Here is a 23150-nt window from a genome sequence, read left to right as displayed (position 1 = left end):
ACGGGCTCTACTCCAAGTGTGGCGGCACCTCTGGACGAACGCGTGAGCAGAGGGGACCGCGACTTCGGATTCCGTGACAAAATCTAGCGCGATGAGGGACCAGGGTCTCGAAGGGACAGACAGCTGTTGGAGTAACCCATCCGGTGAGCGATTGGAAGTCTTACCATGAGCCAAAACAAAACTTCGAACGTCGCGAGTCATGGAGGGCCACCAGAATCGTTGCTTGACCAAAAAACTGGTGCGACTGACTCCTGGATGACATGCTACGTTGGAACAATGGACCCCCCGAGTAACCTCGGACCGCAATCCCTCCGGCACGAATAAACGACTCAGTGGACACTCGGGCGGAGGTGTTACCTCTTCTAAGGCCGAGTGGACCTTCGACTCGATCTCCCATATGAGTGTGGAGACAATGAGTCTCTTGGGAAGAGTGCACTCGGGAAGAGTGCACTCGGGAGTGGACGGGCGATCAGAACGGTCAAAAATACGAGATAAAGCATCGGGCTTGATGTTCTTAGAACCCGGACGATATGAAAGGGAAAACTCAAAGCGACCGAAAAAAAGTGCCCATTGAGACTGCCTGGAGTTGAGTCATTTAGCAGATCTGATATATTCGAGGTTCTTATGATCGGTCCAGATGATAAAAGGTACCCCCGAACCCTCAAGCCAATGACGCCATTCCTCCAACGCTAGCTTGACTGCCAGTAACTCTCTGTTACCAATGTCATAATTACACTCAGCAGGTGATAAACGATGAGAAAAAAACGCGCAAGGGTGCATCTTATCATCCGTGGGTTAACGCTGGGAGAGAACCGCTCCTACCCCCACCTCTGATGCGTCGACCTAAACCACAAACTGACGTGAAGGATCAGGGGCGATAAGAATGGGAGCTGAAACGAAGCGGCTCTTGAGGTTGGTAAATGCAGCTTCAGCTGCACCAGACCACCTGAATGTCACCTTAGTGGTGGTCAAGGCAGTCAGAGGAGCGGCAAGTTGGCTGAAATTGCGAATGAAACGCCGGTAAAAATTGTCGAACCTCAGAAACTAGGGATGTCAATTTTCACAAATTCTCATGATCGATCGTCATTTAAATTAACGATCAATTAATCGATTAATCGTTAGCCGTAATACTGCGATATGCGTCTACTGCAGTGGCTATGGCCAACAGCATGACAGGGTCTGCAAATGCTGCTCAAAACGCTGTGTTCCTCACCAAATCAATGAGAATGGTTTTAAATATAAATAAAGGGCTAGTAGGATTGTAAAATGTTTCGATGTGATTGATAATTAAATTAATTATTTAATAATCAAATATAACTACTAATACAACGTGTCACCAACGCCTCGTATGCGCTTAGAATGTGTGACAGTTGTGGACGCGCTCTTCCTGGAACAACTGCACGCGCTGAATGAATCTGCTACCGTTAAACTGGAGCACTTTGCTAGCACATTATTTATCTAAAAGAAACGCATCCTATATGAGATTAATCAGATATATTCAAAATAAACATAATATTACAAATTATATCTGCACAAAATGACGCAAATTCATGCACAAGTGAACTTGAACTAAGTTACGTGCCATTCATTCAGAACAACTCATGTTGTGGACGCGCTCTTCCTGGAGCAACGCGACACGGCAACTAAACCCAAATAATTCACAATGTTTTATTACAATATTGTTCTCTTTATAATGTTATGTAATATTACAGTCCCAATAGACATTATTAGTCGTGCACTGCCGTTTGAGCTGCGTGCGCTGAAGCTGACGCTTTACTACAGAGTTAAATTCTTAACCAAATGCATCCAATGTGAGATAAATCAGATATAGAAAGGCATACACAAAATAAACAGTATTACAACTTACATTTGCACAAAACAAAAGGCTGCGAATGCACACGCAAACTTATAGTCATGATGAAGGTGTAAAATGGTCCCAAACATAACTCCGGCGCGCTCGCTTTACATGTTTCGCGGTTGAGCAGCACGCACGCGCATGAAGACCTGCTTAATCGATGATCGATAAGTTGTATCCACCACAGCCTTAACCTTGTCGGGATCCATGCGCACCCCCTCGGAGGAGATGATATAACCCAGAAATGGAACCGACTGTGCATGGAACGAGCATTTCTCCGCCTTGACAAAAAGCCCATTCTCTAACAGCCTCTGGAGCACTCGCCTGACGCCTGACGTGTTCCTGGAGAGAAGAAGAAAATATCAATATGTCATCCAGGTAGACATATATGAACTGGTCTACCATATCTCTCAGTACACCATTCACGAGTGCAAATATTCAAAATGCCCCCTGTGGGTGTTAAAGGCAGTCTTCCATTCATCCCCCTTCCTTATGCGAACCAAATGATAAGCATTACGCAAGTCCAGTTTTGTGAAGATGGATGCTCCCTGCAACCGCTCGAAGACTGAAGACATCAATGGCAAAGGATAGGTATTCTTTACCGTGATGTTGTTCAGCCCTCGGTAGTCAATACACGGTCGCAGAGAACCATCCTTCTTCCCCACAAAAAATAACCCTGCCCCCGCTGGAGAAGAGGAAGGGTGGATGAACCCGCTGTCAGAGAATCAGAAATATATTTCTCCATGGCCTCCCTTTCTGGGGCAGAAAGGGAGTATAACTTCCCCTTAGGCGAAGACATACCTGGCAGTAAATCTATAGCACAGTCATAGGGACGATGCGGAGGTAGAGAAGCGGCCCGAGACTTACTGAACACTCCCTTCAGGTCCAGATACTCCGAAGGCACGTTAGACAAATCCATGTGTTCATCCTGAAACACAGAACAAGACACAGAAGAACACGCAGACAACAAACAACTGGCATGACAAAATTCACTCCAAGCGAAAACAGAATTCATACGCCAGTTTATATGAGGGTTATGGAGCACCAGCCAGGGGTGTCCCAGAACCACAGGAGCAGAAGGAGAGTCAATCAAAAGAAAGTCAATATCCTCAGAATGAGGATGGAATGCAGTGGAATGTGTGACTGAGGGTAATAGTTGACCATTAAGTGCAACTAACGAGATGGGTTGAGATAGTGTCATCACCGGTATCATGAGCTTATGAGCCAGGTTAATGTCTAAAAAATTACCCTCCGCTCCCGAGTCAACAAGAGCCTCACAATCAAAACTCTGAGAAGGTAATTTCAAACTGACAGGAAGATGAGTCGCTGAAAAAGAGGATTTACACTGCATGAAAAGACTCAAATCCGGCAAAATACGGGCATGGTAAACTCCTGTGTAATTTGATGTTTGCCGGATGTATGTGGGAAAAAGCGGATCAGAGTAACATGGAACAGTATATTTCCAGATAAACCCGGAAACCTCACATATGCGGACATATACAGGAATCCGTGAAATTTCACGGACATATACAGCTGAAACACTGCTGGGTGTGAGAGGACTGACAACTGTTAGGTGTGAAGACCTTTCATATGTTAACCCTCTGGGGACCAAGGTGTTTTTGGGGCCCTTAAGATGTTCTGACATGCCTTGACATTTGTGGTTTTTTCAGTTATTTATAAACATGTTAATGGCTAAGGTGTAAATTCACTCTATACAGCACAAACAGGGCTACCATAATATGCGAGCAACGTGTATGTAGATGTTTGTATTTTTAAGAGAATAATGTTTATGCGTGGTTATTGGAAAAAATAAAAATGAAAGTTGCTGAATTAAGACCACAAAACACATATTAAATATGTGTCCACAAGACTTTTGACTAATGGATGTTGTCCCTTTGAGTTCTAGCTTCAAAATTCTGTGAAAATAGTCTTGCTTTATCGTTCACAAAAAAAAAATACATTGATTTAAATGGTGTAAAACAGGTTTTGCTTGGAAAGCCATTATGCGAGGGGGGCGTGGAGGAGGAGTAGTTTGTCCCACCCACTCTGCATAATGACTCTGCCTAATGCCCATTCATTCAGGTGTGACACTGACTGAGCCACAATGCAAGGACAAAAGATGTATTTAGAAGAAGACTTATATTGACCATTAAGATTTCGCTTACATCTCTCTTGTAAATATGTTTTGCTATTTTATTAAAAATGTTACAATTACAACAATAATTACAATTTCAACAATATTTCAAGTGTACTCTTTCTTTGTAAAAAAAAAAAAAAAAAAAAGATTATAGGCCTACATTTTATCATATGTATTCATTAGTTTGAATATAGCCAACATTGGAACATCTAACATCTTAGTCTATGACTTTATTTTTGACAAAAATAGTATATATATATATATATATATATATATATATATATATATATATATTATATATTATATATATATAACGTTAGATATGAGCAGAAATTGCTAAACAAAAGCTTTTTTGATGTGGCGGTATATTCTACAGTAGACTAAAAACTGTACCCTAGTCTAGTCAACAAAATGTTGTCTTTCATACTTCGCCTGACTGTAATGTTGTTTTTATGAAATATTAGGGCATATAAATGCTAATTTGCAGTTTAATACGTTGCTTATACAAATACATTTTATTTCAACATATTCCAGTCGATTTTTACTCATCTCAGTAGGCTATAGCAAAGCAGTTTATTATTTTACACACAGACGCGCGATTCATATTTAGGCTAAACAGTCTTTACAAATATGTCCCCTTCATTCATCTCACAGAAAGGCGAGTCATATTATAGAAATGGGATTCATCTTTTTGCGGTTTACATAGGCCTACACTAACGTTATTCCATAACGTTATTCCACACGTGAGAAAAGAAAACAGCCTACCTCACTCCTCAGCGGAATCTGCTCCTCATTTCAGGAGATATTGCTCCTCATAAGCACTGTTCTGAAGAATCTTTTCTCCATAAGGTAGGCTATAATGTCTCACTCGCGAGGAGTCGCGACGCGCTTTGTTTACAGCTGATGTGGGCGTTTCACAGCTCTGAAATGGTTCTCAGAATTTGCGTTTGAATAGCACGCGCTCTCCGGGGCGTGGTCACATTACTGTGAATCATCTCGTAATGAGGTCGACTGGAGTCGCTCTCTTTTTATACAGATTACAGAAGCTGAGAATATTTGTTTTTTATATAAATGACTTCATTTAAAAGATGCGATCTCAAGCTTTATGCCCGTGGGTCTGTTTGCCTGTTTGACTGAATTTTCGCGGAGTTATAGATCATTTTCGAACGCGTTTCAAATGGGAGTTTACTGACAGAGAGAAGGCAGAAATCGCATCATGTTAATTTTTCTTTATTTGTCAAAAAGCAAAACACTTTATTTTTTATTGTGAGTATACAGAAAAAAAATAGACACTGAACAGGATCGATTGATGTATTACACGAAAATGAAAGATCAAAATTAGCAGAGCATTTAGTGTTTATTTTCATTGCTAAAAAAAAAAAACGAGCAAAACGCGCGGGTGCGTTTTTGGTCCCCAGAGGGTTAATGACTGACACAGTGCTGGCTGTTCTCAGAGGGAGGGGTGGCCAGGGAGGACTTCAGGATTGAATTTTCTCTGGACTACTAGGTTAGGCTACAGCAAACAAGCTTTTTGTACAGAAAAATAAATAAATTCTTAAGGCCCTGAAACACAAAACCGACGTCAAAGAACTAGCAATGACTAAAGCCGACTCTAGGGTTGACTCACGTCGCCTGTGTCAGGGCCTTAAAACCACTGCATGAAAAAAAGTCTCTTAATCAAATATTTTTTATAAAAACAGGACAAAATAAACACCCAGTTTGACCATATACGTTCACAAAAACATCTGAATATTTAATGAAATAAACAAAGGAATTTAATTAGTGCTGGGAAAAAATTAATCGCATCCAAAATAAAAGTTTGTGTTTGCATAATATATGTGTGTGTAGGCTACTGTGTATAATTATTTTGTATGTATAAATACACACATATGCATGTATTTATTTAAGAAATATTTGCATGTATATACATTTATACATAATTTATATTATATAAAAAATAAATAATTTATATATAAATAAATACAAAATCTTAAATATATACATGCATATGTGTGTATTTATATATACAAAATAATTATACACAGTACACGCACATATATTATGCAAACACAAACTTTTATTTTGGATGCGATTAATCACGATTAATTTTTTTCCCAGCAATAAATTTAATGGAACAAATAAAGAAAAATGAACCAAACATTTCAGAATATCTCAAATTTTATTGTGAAGTTTTACAAATTGCAGACAACATTTGTCACCTTTTTCACAATTGGCTTTTAGCTTGCTTAGTTGGGGACATTTAATTTAATATTCAACAATATTATTGATCTGCCTGCGTTGACACTATTATATGAGATCTGAACTGAGCTGGGGTGCGTTTCCCGAAAGCATCGTTGGCCAACTATGGTCGCAAGTTCCGTCGTTACCAATAGAGTTCAATGGACATTGCGATGAACTTGCGACCATAGTTGGCCAACGATGCTTTCGGGAAACGCACCCCTGGACGATGATATCACGGTTTTCTCCAAAGTGGCTATATATATATATACATTTAAATTTATTTATTTATTTATTTATACAACAAAATGAATCACCACTGAACTGACTTAAGCTGGACTGTGAAGCTATTTTCTTCTAGAAACAAACTTTCTTGCATTATTTTCCTGTTATCTCTGTAAAGCTACTTTGAAACAATCTGTATTGTAAAAAGCGCTGTATAAATAAAGGTGACTTGATATTTATTAAAAAGGTAGAAGGAACCTGAGCTTTTCTACTCCACTGAATTGAAGACCGAGGTCACTACAGTTAAAATCTCTTGCTGAGTTAATCCACCTTTAAACTATTAATGTCTATGAACAAATATGTATTTTTATGTTTGTGTGCCTCAGCATTTCTGAGTGAACACCGCTGGTTTACTCACTATTTTAAAGTGTACTGTCGATCACGTGATATGACGTCATGACGTGCAGCTGACGTTACCTGAAAAATCTATCCAAGATGGCTACCCTCTCGAGCGACGTGTTATCAAGAATGAAACAACTTGTAAGTAAACCAAAACACTTCAAAACTACTTTGCTTGTTGTAATATTGTAAGAATATCATATTACAAGTAATATTTGACTGTTAGACGAGGCTATTTTTAAGTTGCAAGCGCGGTGCCGCGGGCGCGATTGCCGTCAGTCCGCCTGCTAGTTACAGAATATCCTGTGTAACGTTACTGTTAATGTCGTGGCAGGGCAATAATGTTAACGTTAGTCAATAACTCTTTTCAGCAAGAGATGGCCCTTCTGTTTTTGAGTGTGTTGCTGCTGTTTGTGTTAAGCGCCCTGCTCTGGCAAGTTCAATGTGATGTTATCTACATGCACCCAAATGAGCTAGTGGCTAACGTTAGCAGTTATGTTAACTTTTACTCAAACAAAGTTAAGGTTATGGACATAATAGTTACCGAATAAACTATGCAAGTTTTTATTAAACCTTTACAAACGTCTTTTCATTATAGGTTTAAGTGGAAGGAGTGCAGTGAGCATCCCCCAAAATCAAGGTGACTCAAATGTTAATTTAGGCTGTAACTATTTTTCACCATTTATTTTATTTGGAGCCTAATTCATTAGCATCAATCAAACGTTTCTTAAAAATTAAATCTCTTGCTGTCTGTTTTTGTGTGCATGTGCAGACCTACATTGTCACCAGAGAGCAACTTTATCGGTAAGTTACATTCAGTTGAAATTTTGTATCATTAATTTGTAAAGAGGTTGATTGCATAATTTGACTGGTTTCATATTGATTGTTTTATCTGTGCAGGTGAAGGACTTCTTGGGGAAATGGCCGGCTCTTCGGATTGAATCACAGGTAAAACAGAATCACTTCTCTTTTCTGCCACTCTTCACACATATTTCTATGCTTTATTTTGTATATGTATCACATTCAAATGGAACAGCAAATGCCACTATTCACTGTGTGTAAGAACTATCACTTTGCATGTGACCATGTTGCTCAACAGTGTATTTTAACTGAACATGTTGCATCACAAATGTGTTTTCTGTTGCAAATCGAGGATTAGTTTTTTTATATAATTATTTTTGTTTGTTTTTGTTTTTGTAGCTTTGTGCTGAGTTCCAACGCATCACAAACGTCAACATACGGAACCAGTTCTATGCTGTGCTTGACCAACATACACCTGCACTGGTGGCCTTGTATAGGCAGAAGGCGGCATGAACCGGTAAGATATCAGAGGCGCTGCGTGACATCTTAAAGATTTATGAACTGATATGTTTTGTCTCTTATGTTTACTGTGATGGCCAACTTATTCAAACTGAAAATTCAGTTTTGTGGTTCTTGCAGATTGTGAATCCACTTAAACGCTTTTTAATTTCAAACTTTACAGGAATCTGTAAGGTGCCTCCATAATTCAGAGAACAACCCACACAAATACGATCCACAAACCGGGTAAGACTGTGTATTGTATACTGTAAATGTTAGTTTAATCTAATACTATATGGATTTGAAATACCAAAACTGAATTTCATTAATGATGCCTGCAACTTTTTCCCCCAGAATAAATTCATCACATTACCTGGCTGTGACCACTTATCACTTCGAAGAATTAAGGACAACTTTTACAGACGTTGACCCTGAATGTGTAAAAGGTAATCTTAAAGATGTTGTAATCATTTAAATGTCCTCTGTTTTACTTAGTTTTATTGGCATTACATTTATTTATGATTTATTCAACAGGTTGCAAGACGTATTTTGAGACTTTGCGGAGGAAGTATTCTTTGGCTCAGCCTGAAAAGGCCCAGAAAAGAAACACTATGAAGAACACTGCAAAGAACCGTCAAAGAAAGAGACGGGTAAGTTAAGAAACTGGTTAAGCAGTTTTTTTTAGTTTTTGTTTTTCAGAATGTAACTATCCTCTGTGTTTTAGTGGTTAAATTACTGTCATGTTTTGCAGATGCTGGAGACCAGGTCCAGTGTTGTACAAACCAACACAGAAAGGGAACTGTGGAAGACTGCAATAATAGAACTGATGGCTGATGAAGATGCTATTGTTGATGGAGGCCAGTGTGGATGGTGAGGTCTCCACCAAACAGAACCACGGAGTTATCTGCTCTCTGCCAGGTACTATAAACCAGACTAGAGGCTGACCCACGCTACGTCACACCACCAGTGCATCATGGCAGTTTGAAAAAATGAATATTTACATATATTTTATATACACTTTAATTTCTATATTTATTTATTGATCTCGTTTTATATTGTATACTTTGTATATTTGTTCCTTTTTGATGTGCATGTTGCTTATCTCCACGTTTTGTATTTTTTTCCTTTACACCTTTGTTCACATTTCTTTTTCCCCATTCATTTTAATGTATGTTTATAATGTTCTTTGGAATGTTCATGTTATATTTGTTTTTGTTCCTTTACATTTTCATCCCCTCAAATATTTTTTTGTTCCCCCATTCCTTTTTAATGCTTGTTTATAATGCTCTTTGGAATGTTTTATTTACCTTAATAAAAATGTCAGACTTTCTCATTGTTCTTTGTGTGTGTTTTTAAAATTATATTTGAATGTATTACAATTGGGGGAAGGGGGGTTTAGTGTATACTGAGCAATATCTGCATAGCTGGCCTATAACCAATCAAATCACTGTGCGATAAGGCCTAGGGTGGGCTATGTTCTAAAAGTAACCAATCATATCACTTTCCTGGGTTTTCAATGTGTCCTGTCCGCCAATAGTGGTCTGGGTAATGGGAGTGGTTTTAAAAGATAATGACCAATAGGGGGGAAGGCCAAAAGGTGCACAAAGGTGTGAAAATGTTCTCTTGAAAAAACCTTTGATGGGATTACTTGCCATGGCAACAAATGGCTGTAGCACGGAAGTATACGTCCACAACATACATCCGATTTGGTATCATTTCGGATGTATACGGATATATACAGACCCATGGAATTTGAGCTATCCGGCCAGTATACTCCTGGATTCTTCCGAATTTCAGCAGTGTATACAGGAGTATACTGGTCCGGATACACCTCTTTTCATGCAGTGTTAGTCAGTGTAGTACCACCCGTCAGTAACCCCTTACCTACTGGCGGGTGCTGGCTTTTACCGGACACTGCAGAGCGATGTGACCAGCGGCTCCACAATACAGACATAGTCCCCTCTCTCTTCTTCTCTGCTTCTCCTGTTGCGATAGACGGGACCTGCCCATTTGCATGGGTTCAGGATCTGGAAAAGACATAGTTTCACCAGGAGAAAAAGATACCTTACTCTGTGCACTGGCAGACCACTATCGCTGTGTCCGTGGACCCCGTCGCCGTAGTCTCATATCCACCTGAATAGCCAGATCTATAAGTTTATCCACCCCCGCGGGTAAATCCAAAGAGTAAATTTCATCCTTTATGGACTCAGAAAGTCCATATAAAAACATGTCCCATTGAGCCTCTGAATTTCAGCCACACTCCGCAGCCAATGTGCAAAATTCAATTGAATAGTCCGTTACAGTACGATCTCCCTGACGCAGCTCCGCGAGAAGTCGCGCCGCGTCTCTACCGGAAGCAGCGCGATCAAAGACTTTTCTGAGCTCCCGGGAGAATGTCTCAAACGAAGCACAGCACGGAAGTCTCTGTTCCCACACAGTAGTGCCCCAGCTGGCTGCTCGACCCGAGAGCAGGGTTATAACAAAGGCCACCTTAGACTCCTCTGTAGGAAATGACGAAGGTTGAAGAGAGATGTACAGAGAACATTTGGCTAAAAACGGGCGACATAACTGGGGCTCACCGGAGTAGAACGCTGGAGGTGGAAGACGGGGCTCAGTGGCACGAATGGTCTGAGCGGCAAAAGCAAGTGGGATGGCCGTGACTTGTTGTTGAACAGATGCAGTCTCAGTCCTTAGTTGCTGCAGCTGGGTTGTTAGTTCGGAAACTTGGGTCACCAGCGCCTGGACAGCGCGACCCGTGGCTATCGTCTGTTCCTCCTGTTGTTGCATGCGAATATCGCTCTTTGACAGGATTGCGCTCAATTCGGACGCACTTGCTGGATCCATTGTGGTCGGTTCGTTCTGTCACAATAACGAGTTCCAAGATCCAAATGCAAGTAGCAAACAGTTTATTAGACAGAGAAAATACTCAGGTCAGACAAGATGCAGGAGACTGATGAAACTCGACAGACGATACCACAAAGTGGATACTCAGGGTGCAATGCAGGAAACTATTAATGTGGAATCACAGACAAGGATGATACTCAGGGTGCAATACAGGAAACTCTCAATGTGGAATCACAGACAAGGATGATACTCAGGGTGCAATGCAGGATGCTGGTCGATGTAAAACCCTGAATCTGTAATCCAGCGCAACACAGAACTCAGAGGAGAACGCGGGGATCAAACACAGCAAGCAGCTCTGACGAGGTAACTGGCAATGAGAACAAGACATGAGTAACGAACCGACACCCAGCATAACTCACTCCATCTAGATATAGGCAGTAAACTAGCTGCAGCTGAAGTGACTGATTGGAGTGATGAGCTGGTCACTAGGCAACAAACAAGCACCACACAAATTGACCCAACACCTACAAAAACACCAACAGATACACAAAATGAACACAAGGATTTATGAACCATGACAACGTGTAACCACACCAGCCCAGGACCTCCACATTCAGCATCATCACCTCTAAGATCATCTGAGACCAGCCACCCGGACAGCTGCTGCAACAATCGGTTTGCATAACCAAAGAATATCTGCACAAACTGTCAGAAACCGTCTCAGGGAAGCTCATCTGCATGCTTGTCGTCCTCATCGGGGTCTCGACCTGACTGCAGTTCGTCGTCGTAACCGACTTGAGTGGGCAAATGCTCACATTTGATGGCATCTGGCACTTTGTAGAGGTGTTCTCTTCACGGATGAATCCCGGTTTTCACTGTACAGGGCAGATGGAAGACAGTGTGCATGGCGTTGTGTGGGTGAGCGGTTTGCTGATGTCAATGTTGTGGATCGAGTGGCCCATGGTGGCGGTGGGGTTATGGTATGGGCAGGCGTATGTTATGGCCAACGAACACGGGTGCATTTTATTGATGGCATTTTGAATGCACAGAGATACCGTGACGAGATCCTGAAGCCCATTGTTGTGCCATTAATCCACGTCCATCACCTCATGTTGCAGCATGATAATGCACGGCCCCATGTTGCAAGGATCTATACACAATTCATGGAAGCTGAAAATATCCCAGTTCTTGTATGGCCTGCATACTCACCGGACATGTCACCCATTGAGCATGTTTGGGATGCTCTGGATCGGCGTATACGACAGTGTGTTCCAAATCCTGCCAATATCCAGCAACTTCGCACAGCCATTGAAGAGGAGTGGACCAACATTCCACAGGCCACAATCAACAACCTGATCAACTCTATGCGAAGGAGATGTGTTGCACTGCGTGAGGCAAATGGAGGTCACACCAGATACTGACTGGTTTTCGGACCTGGCCTAGGACAGGGCCCAAGTGTAGTCATGGTCTAGCCCATAGGGCTCTAGCCAAACAAGCAGAAGTTCCTCCAGGGTGTAACTTTGTACATGACAACCTTTTCACCTCTCTAAGCCTCCTTCATGAAATGACAAAAAAAGGTTATGGATGTCTTGGAATGTGTTGTGTAAATAGGTCTAATTGAAGAATTTGTATGAATTCTGACTGTAATTAACATTTATAATGATGGATACAAGATTGACCAACAATACTGAAAGCAATTCACAATATCGTGATCTGATTTACTTTTCCTCATCATCTGGAGGTCGGTAGAATGGTGGATGTCCTGAGGCCTGGCTGAAGGACTGCTGAGCTGGACCTTGAGGGTGTGCTGACACCTGGCTGAAGGGCTGAGGTAGATCTGGAGGATGTGCAGGGGGATGGTTGAAAGGTAGAGGTTGAGCCAGATCTTGCAGAAAAGATAGAGGCTGGTTGGTTGTCTCGTTACATGGTGGAGGCTGAGGTGAACCCATGCTAAATTTAGGGGGCTGAGTAAAGTTGTAAAAGGTAGGCTGAGGCGGCAGTTGTCTTGGGTTGTACTGTGAGGGCTGGACTGGTGCCTGGTAGAAAGGTAGACATGGGGAATTTGACCTTGCAAGAAACTGTGTGAACATTGAGAGAATTTTGAGCTTATGTTCATGCTGTGCTGCTTGCATTTTCAACTGAAGCTCAGTGTCATCTGTGTTGTTGAGGGCACTGCTGATCTTTTCAGTGAAGATTTCCAGTGTTGCTTCCATCTTGGTCTTCCTTTTCCTGCTCTTGGCAGATGTAGCTGTAAGAAAGAGGAGAAAGTGTTTGGCCATTGTATCACAATTACAAAAATAAACAGTTTTGCTTGGAGGGTAGACATGAGTAAGGACAAACTTAGCAGTAATACAGTACAGTACAGTAATAACAGAATACAAAATAGTAATGGATGGGTTAGCTAAGCGAATACTTTACTAGTGATTTAGCAACAGCCTGATAAAAACATGATGATTCTTACTTCCAGAGGACTTGGTGGCTGTTGTGCTTCTTCCAGTGGTCTCTGTAATGCCTGCAGCTGATGAGCTTTCTCCAGATGTAGATGGTGCAGAAGACACAGAAGGTGCAGAAGACACAGAAGATGCAGATGGGAGTGACTCGGTGCTTGTATCATCTGGTGCAAGAAAACATATCATGTAATGCTATAATGTGATGCAAATATTATGAGCTGGTTCACGTTACCACTTTACATAAAACCCTCAACACACACACGTTACTCTGAAAAGATGAGGATCACATGGTAGCCCCCCTCCTGGTTCTGCAGAGCCAGGTCACCAGTGCACTGGATCAGATCGTAGATAGACTGTGTACATTTTTGAATGACAGACACGTACAGGGTAGTCTCTGCTTCTCTGATGGGTTTCCGAGTTGTGCAAAGAAAACTGAGAGCAGCTGGCTGGCTCGTTTATTCTGTTAACATAATTTTCCTCCAAAAAACACGCCAACTTTCTATTCTCCAAATGTAAAACTTCTTTGTGATATTTCCCCTACTCTCCCTCCATTGACTTTCTCCATCATTGTTCTCCATTTTGTAGGCCTAGTCAAGTTTTTAATTGTACTGTCTGTGTCTAGGGCTAACTCGCCAGCGCATAATTGTGACAAATGTCGATGTAGATTGACGTAAAAGTCGCATCAAATCCGCCTTGGTTGTTCACACTGCGGCAGCATTGAAAAAAATCAGACCTGGGTCTAATTCAGGACCACATATGGAAGTGGTCTAAATCTGATTTGAAAAAATCAGATCTGGACAAGATTTGAGTGTTCACATTACTTCTGAAGAAGTCTGACCTGGTCACTTGACCCCCAAAAAATCGTTAAGTCTGCTAAATCCAAATTTCTTTCAGAGATTGTCTCAAAAAATCATGATAGACCAATCATTTTATTTTCCACTATAGTGTTAAACCCTGTGGTTGAAATTTTTTTAAGTTTTTTTTCCACAAAGACAACAAGGTCAAGACCACAAACACTGGTGACTTCTCATGTTTTCTCTGAAGTGCCTAGGTGCTCATCTACCTGGAGCATGTTTGATCCAATTTCTCTACATACTTGCAGAGATATTATTGAACATCTAACATCTTGTTCATGTGATATTATTCCGTCACAATTTTTTAAGCAAATTGTCGATATCATGGGGCCTGATCTCCTGTTTTTTATTAACATTTGTTTGAGTACTGGTACGGTCTCTGACTACCTAAAACATGCTTCAGTTACTCCCCTTCTGAAAAAATGTAATGTTGATATATCTGACTTACTGTAGGTCATTTCATACCAATTTCTAATCTTCTATTTATCTCAAAAATCTTGGAAAAGGTTGTTTTCACTCAATTACAGTCTTTTCTGAGTACAAATTCACTATGTGATACTTTCCAGTCAGGAAAGTATCTTCCCAGTTTAGGAAACTACACAGCACCGAATCCACTCTATTGAAAGTTACTAAAGACATTATGCTGGCTACAGGTAATTGGAGTGCTGTTGCTCTGGTCCTTTTAGATCTCAGCTCTGCTTTCAATATGGTTGATCATACAATTCTTATTTCTCAACTGAATAATTACGTAGGCATTCAGGGTACCATTTTAAATTGGTTCCAGTCTTTTTTTAACCAACAGAAACTTTTCTATACGCGTTGGAAATCATACTTCCTCAGCAGCACATTTTTCCTGTGGTATACCACAGGGATCTATTCTAACTCCAATACTATTTTCTTTATATTTGCTTCCACAAATATAAAGTTCCATCTTTGGGTTCCATCTTTTCCAAATACGGAGTATCATTTTATTTATATGCTGACGACACCCAACTGTACTCCCCATTTAAACAAAATAAGTCAAGCTCTTTAGAAGTCCTGCTTGCATGTTTTCAGGAAGTGAAACTATGGCTTACACACAATTTTTTTTAGCTTTAAATGAGAATAAAACTGAAGAAATACTGTTCGGACCAAGTGATTTCTATGACTCTGGTATTCTGGACCTTGGCGAGTTCAATTCTCATGTTACCTCAACTGCTAAAAATGTAGGTGTTCTGTTTGATTCAGGCCTCAAGTTTGATAAACAAATTAATTCCGTCATAAAATCATGTTTCTTTCACTTACGACGTCTTGCAAAAGTCAAATCTTTTCTCTCTCCAAAGAACTTCGAAATAGTCATTCATGCGTTTATTACTTCACGACTTGACTATTGCAATTCACTATATTTTGGAACTAACCAATCATCTATCGGCAGTGGTGGAATGTAACGAAGTAAAAATACTTCGTTACTTTACTTAAGTAGATTTTTCACATATCTGTACTTTACCTAAGTACAATAAATAGTGCATACTTTTGACTTTTACTTCGTTACTTTTTGCAGCAATTATTATACTTTCTACTCCACTACATTTCTACAATGTTTCGTTACATTTTCTTTACATTTTCTGATCAGTTTTCCCCTTGCCAAAACAGGGATTGAAAAAAATCTCCATGTTTTCGGTGCTGACGCGTTCATGTAACATTTAACTGTGGCGCTGCCAATAAAGCACCTAAAAGCTGTCACAAAGAACCGGCAAAAGTAATGATTATGAATAGCCTATGTAAAATATAACAAGGAGACATTTTAATTGATGCTGACACGCGATCTTTGCAGTGAACGCACCAGAGAGAAATGCACATTTCATACGGATTACATGCAGAGAACAGTCTGTTTTCTTTCGTTTTGAATTGTTTTGTTTAAAAGTACACATTTCAAGCTTTATATATATATATACGTCTCAGGTCTGTGAGGCAAGTACAGACCTGAGTTTCGGTTCATGAGTTTCACCAGTTCACGCGCCCGCGCCTCCGTGTCCTGATCTATTTTCTGCTATATTTACTTATTTATTAAATCCAGGCAATTTGGTTGCTGAAACATTGATTAAAATTAAGATACAATTAATATGAAACGAAATTCACTTTAAAGAAGGGCTTTTAAGGTCTCTGTGAACGTTTTAAAGCAGTATTTTAGTGATTTCAGAGCGCTCACGTGCGTAACGGAGAACTGACACGTCCGTAACATTGTTTTTTCCTCATAAATGTGAACACAAAAAATAAAATGAATATTTTAAGTTCTGTGGAGAGCCAACCCTTCTTCATCCGGTGGGTATGTTACTTTTGGTTTGCGCAGTGAAATTCACAGAATTACTAAAAAGTAAAAAATATTTTGCCACCTAAAAGTTAAAGATTTTTTTTGTGTCACGTCCGTTACGGATTTATATTTCCCTCATATTAAATATAAAACGCATGTGTCTGTAGACTAGTATTTTTCTAATGTCTGGACTTCTTTATTAAGGGAGTATGGATATATAAACAGTTTCAATTGGTATTTGAGAATTTACATTTCAAGATTTACATTTCAAGTTTTTACTGCAATTGTCACGTCCATAACGCTGGGATTGCCCAATCTTAAAGAATTTATCCAGGTCTACGTATTGTATAATGTTAACTTCAAATAAGGGGTGTGTCGCGATTCTGCCTTCTCACACTCACACCGCGACACAGGTTCGTGGATCCGAGTGTCGCAATTTCGGTTTCATATTGCATATTGTTACAGCCCTAATTATTAGAATATAGACATTAAGAGAATAAATTGTTATGAAAGTACTTTTACTTTTAATACTTAAAGTACATTTAAAATCAGGTACTTTTTACTTTTTACTTAAGTAGGGTTTTCATTGTGGTACTTTACTTTTACTAAAGTAAATATGTCTCTATTTATTTGTACTTTTACTTAAGTACTGAGATTCAGTACTTCCTCCACCACTGTCTATCGGGCGTCTTCAATCAGTTCAAAATGCTGCTGCCAGGCTGTTGACTGGTTGTCGAAAATTCGATCGCATCACTCCTATTTTAACGTTTCTACACTGGATACCGGTCAAACTGAGAATTGAGTTAAAAAAATGTAAATTCAAAAAAAAAAATTAATAGTTTTTAAATCATTACACGGCCTAGCACCAGGGTACTTATCTGATTTAATACATTCTCACAATTCTTACAGGTCACTTAGGTCTAGCAACCTTGGATTGCTCTCTGGACAGTCGAGCCCACAGTGTAGAGAGCGCCATCTCATCGCACTCCGGGCAGCCACTCTTAGAGAGTGCAGCTTCTGCGTGGTCGCGGCCTAGGCAGGAATGGCAGAGGATGTGGCGATCTCCGCCGATTAGCGAGCCACTGCACGAGGCGCAGGAGACCCGAGGTATTTGGAACAACGCCTGAAATCTGCTCTTTTAGAAAAGAGAGTCGCATCGGCAAACACTCTGGCTTTTGAAAAGGATATAGCGTGCCGGATGGCACAGCAGAACATCAGGCTGAAGGCAGCGTCTAGTTGAAACAATTTGAGTGAAAATGCAGTGGAGTAACAAATATGTATTGTGTTTTACAAATATAAATAAATGAGCCTAGATAATGTTTCACAAATAAATACAATAAAGAGCAATTTATATTATATTATGTCACGGGTGACAAAACGCTGGGAAAAGCGGAACCTTTCTTTCTTTCCATGTTCCCCGAGGGGATTATTTTGGTGTAACGCCTCACTCCGGTTCCGGGTGTAGCGGAGATATTGTCCAACCTAATTACTGCTGATGCACGGCAGGTGTGAGAGAGAGAGGAGCGGTGTTTGCACAGGCTTTCCGCTTCACAAGAGGAGGATAAAAGAGCCATTCAGAAGAGGAGTGAGAGAGTTTATTATTATTATTATTATTATTTTTATTTTATTTTTTTTTATTATTATTTTTTTCCTGCTTAATAGAATGAATAGAATGAGGCATTTATATAGCGCTTTCATATGTACTACTGTACACCCAAAGCGCTTTACAATCATATCAGGGGTCTCTCCTCAACCACCACCAGTGTGCAACGGCGCCAGTGCGCTCACCACACACCAGCTATAGGTGGAGAGAGGATAATCTCTCGTTCCACACTCCAGTCCAGTTGGTGGCGGTAATGCACCGTTAAATGGTTTGCCAACCGCCATTAAACACAAGAAGAAGAAGAAGGAGTGAGAGAGTGGAGTTGAGGTCAAGGTTGGAGCTGGTAAAAGTCAATCGGGGTTCAGTTGATCAGTTGTTTGGCTGGGTCTCTGTCGTTGTGTCTTGGGGTAGAAGATCTCCTGTTTGAGCGCTTACATTGGACGCTGTAATCCTGGAAATTCGTGTAAGTGAAGAACTGCCATTGGAGTCTGTCGTTTAGAGCTGCTTGTGGAATATTACTGGATTGAACTGCTGCTTGGATCTGCGCTGGAAGAGGAAGAGAGAAAGATAAGTGAATTAATTACATCGTTGAATCAAATGTAAAGCTTGAAGAAAAGACTGTGAATGTGAAATTTACTATTGAGGAGGACATCTGTTTCAGATACGCTGGAGAGGAATTGAGAGTTGAATATTCCCATTGAAATGCATGGATGAAGCGAGGCTTCTAATCAGCCCTACTGTGTGAGTGATTTGCAGTTGTTTGCCTTACCTGATGCACGCTGAATTAATGCTGTGGATTTGTAGTGAACACGAGTGCTGTGTGCTATGCTGAGAAGAGTCTCCCAACGCCTGCTTTCATTCTTGTGAAATGATCTACTTGTCCCCATCCAAATTCCAGAACGATACAACTGAACTGTTGAAGTAATGCTTTGTATTATCCTCTCTTCCACTGAGTATTGTCGTGAAGTAATCCCTCATTGAAGGCTCCTGTTAACCCTCTCTCTCTCTGAAATTACAAGTCTCGTGAAGAACCGTATGGCCGTAGAAAAGTCTGAACCGTTATACTTACTGATGGAGCTCTGAAGATGTACAACATCGCTGGTAAAGCTGCTTATTGAGTCTCTCGCTAATGTCTGATGAAAGTGTTTGATGCTGAGGGAAGAATCCTGAAGACTGCAGCAACGCTGTGAAGTGAGTTTTAAAGTCACAATTTCCCTTTCATGTTCTGATGAGAGAATCTGCTGTTGGGCGAAGAAACATCACCTGTTACTTACCGTCTGAGACCTGCAGATGTGCAGCAACGCTGTGAAGTGAGTTTTAAAGTCACAATTTCCCTTTCATGTCCTGATTAGAGAATCTGCTGTTGGGCGAAGAAACATTACCTGTTACTTACCGTCTGAGTCCTGCAGATGTGCAGCAACGCTGTGAAGTGAGTTTTAAAGTCACAATTTCCCTTTCATGTCCTGATTAGAGAATCTGCTGTTGGGCGAAGAAACATTACCTGTTACTTACCGTCTGAGTCCTGCAGATGTGCAGCAACGCTGTGGAGTAAGCCTTCCCAGCCACTATCACACAATTGTGTCCCGAAGACAGTGAAGAATCGATCCAGCTGCTATTCCAGTCAAATAGCCCTAGAAGAAAAGAGTTGCTTATCCTTTCCTCAAGTTGATTGTTATTCAATAAAGATTGTTATTTTTGAACTCAATTGCTTGCCTCCTCCTTTGTCCATCTGTTGCGTGCCTGTGGTGTCGGCTCCTCACGGTGGTGTCTGGAGTCAGGGGCGGCTGGTCATCCGAGTCCGCCCCGGCCTGCACCGGTGACAATTATATTTATAATAATAAATTATGCAATAAACATTTTGCAAAAGAAAACCTCAAAAACGTATTACAATTATAGATAAATTAAAGGGATAGTTCACTTTGAAATTACATTTTGGTATGTTTTAGCTTACCTCAAGGGCATCCAAGATGTAGGTGTCTTATTTTTAGGTCAAACCGTTCTTGTCTGTCAGTCATTTAATGCAGGTCTGTGGTCACTGTCTCAAAGAGCATGCACAGAGTCCAAATTAAAACAATTCCCCATCGTCCAAATTAAACAATTCCCCATCGTAAGTACACATTGATAGCCTAAGACACGAAACGAGCGGTTTGTGCGAGAAAACTAACAGTATTTATATTGTTTTTACCTCTTATACACAGCCACGTCCAAGTGATCTGAGGGCGCGCGCGCATCCTGGTGTGTGACGTGTACGCAGACTGGTGCATAGATATATACACTAGATGTCGCCTTAAAGACATTCGTTCCAATGAACTGCCGTAGACAAGGCGACATCTAGTGTATATATCTATGCACCAGTCTGCGTACACGTCACACAAACCGCTCGTTTCGTGTCTTAGGCCATCAATGTGTACTTACGATGGGGAATTGTTTAATTTGGACGATGGGGAATTGTTTTAATTTGGACTCTGTGCATGCTCTTTGAGACAGTGACCACAGACCTGCATTAAATGACTGACAGACAAGAATGGTTTGACCTAAAAATATCAAAACTGAAACTACTGCGGAAAAAAGACACCTACATCTTGGATGCTCTTGAGGTAAGCTAAAACATACCAAAATTTAATTTCAAAGTGAACTATCCCTTTAATACAGAACATGCCTGTTCACTGGTCATTTACCTCAGCTGTAGGTAAAGGCAAGTTTCAAATCAGTGCTTCTGCCGGGAGTCTAGCGCTAAATTGATCCCCTAGCTTAGCGCCATCTACTGTTTTAGAAGAGGAAGTTGCTCAACTGCATTTGTGAGAAAATCTGCCTGGATACATTTGTGAGAAAATCTGCAAGGACACATTTGTGAGAAAATCGAGCCGAGAGATCTCTATGGAAGTAAAATAATGCCAAATGTTTTTGAAATAAAAAAGCCTGTTGAATTGCACTACTTGAACAAAAATGGCATTGCATTAACCATGCTTACATTTTAATGCACTGTATTTTTAGGGCTTGCATTTTTATGGGCTGAAATTCAACATGGTTGAATATTTAAGCTGTGAATATTTCAATTAAAAACATTTCAAACACATTTTCATTATTAAAAAATCAATAATCCATATTCACCTTCCATATTTCACTTCCAAAATATTCAAACTGTTTAAAAATACAACCTATAATATTCAACAGGCAATTTTCGGTCCATTTTATTTCGCTTTGCAAATTCGCTTCCACAAATTCAGTGGTTCAAATTCGACAGTAAATTCAAGATTAACATCCAGGAACTGCAGGAAAAGCAGTAGATTACCGAGCATACTCTCCATCTGCTGTTAGTCAATCTCACCAGCAGGTGGTGCAAAAGTGCGTGTTGTTGACGAAGACCAGCAACAGTTAGAACAAGCCATTCATTCATAAAATGAAAATGATTATCTGTGTCAGTATGCTGAAAAGATGATAAACACACAAAATCTCTGTTTATGTTTCATTCAATAACTTCATTGTTACTTTCCCTGTGTAGCCTACATGTTATCAGCTTTCTCTATGAACGGGATTATAATCGGTTTCCCTCAATAGCCTACCTCATACTCAAGGATGCCCCTTCCGTCGGGACAAAATGCTTAACGTAGCTTAATGGACTAATACAGTGATATAAAAGACCAAACTCGCACCTTATTGGGGATGTAGGCTGTAGGCTTCTATATAGGCTACATGCAAGCAGATGGACTCAGAATATGAACTTAACGCGCAAAGTTTCATGCTGAGCATTTCGTGATATACTGGCATAAAATCAACACATGATCAATACTAACACTTTCTCTTCTCTTCTCTTCTCTTCTCTTCTCTTCTCTTCTCTTCTCTTCTCTTCTCTCTCTCTCTCTCTCTCTCACACTATATATATATATATATATATATATATATATATATATATATATATATATATAGTATGCCTACGTGTACTGCATTAGCTTAAACTGCGAAGAGTCATAGCACTTGCATATTGTTGTCCTCCTATTGTTAGTTTAACTGTAAATCGCTTTGGATAAAAGTGTCTGCTAAATGACTAAATGTAAAATTGGCTTGACATTGGACATTCACACATTTAGGGACCGTCTCTAAAGTTGCATACAACATTGGCATACACGTTTCTAACTTCAATAGCAAACTTAAATTTATTTGAATAAATATCAAAAATCCAAACGGTGCGCATTATGCCTGACACTACATTAACACTTTACAGTTGGTTCTATTGAAATGCTATCGAAGTTAGAAACGTGTATACCAAAGTCGTATACACTTTAGAGACGGTCCCTAAATGTGCGAATGTCCAACGTCAAGCCAACTTTATGCCAGTCTATCACTGAGAAACGCTCAGCATTAAGCTTTGCACGTTATTCTGAGTCCATCTGCTTGCCTGCGAGTTTGTTTTTTATATCACTGTAATTAGTCCATTAAGCTACGTTAAGCGCTTTATATGTCCAGCAGGGGAATCCTGAAGTATTGAGGGAAACCCTAATAGCCTGCATGCAGCACATCGCCACAATATAAAGTTAAGGCAACTAAACAACCAAGAGACATATATGTCAACCTCAAAAATGTAACATTGGATCTGTACATCCGCATCGGGGAATAACATTACAATCTCGTTCACGGTAGAGAAAGATGCAAATAGGCTACACAGGAAAAGTAACCCTGAAGACACTGAATTTAACATAAAACAGCCGTCATAATAATCACAAATACACTTACATTGCTGTAAATGAGTTTTATGAATGAATGGCTTGTTCTAACTGTTGCTGGTCTTTGTCAACAACACGCGCTTTTGCACCACCTGCTGGTGAGGTCGACTAACAGCAGATGGAGAGTATGCTCGGCAATCCACTGCTTTTCCTGCAGTTCCTGGATGTCAACGTAGTATTTTCTGTCGAATTTGAACCACTGAATTTGTGGAAGCGAATTTTCAAAGCAAAATAA

This window comes from Squalius cephalus, assembly GCF_949319135.1.
Source record: "Squalius cephalus genome assembly, chromosome: 6".
Taxonomy (NCBI): Eukaryota; Metazoa; Chordata; class Actinopteri; order Cypriniformes; family Leuciscidae; genus Squalius; species Squalius cephalus.
The sequence above is the reverse complement of the archived record's forward strand: the minus strand, read 5'-3'. Positions refer to the sequence as shown.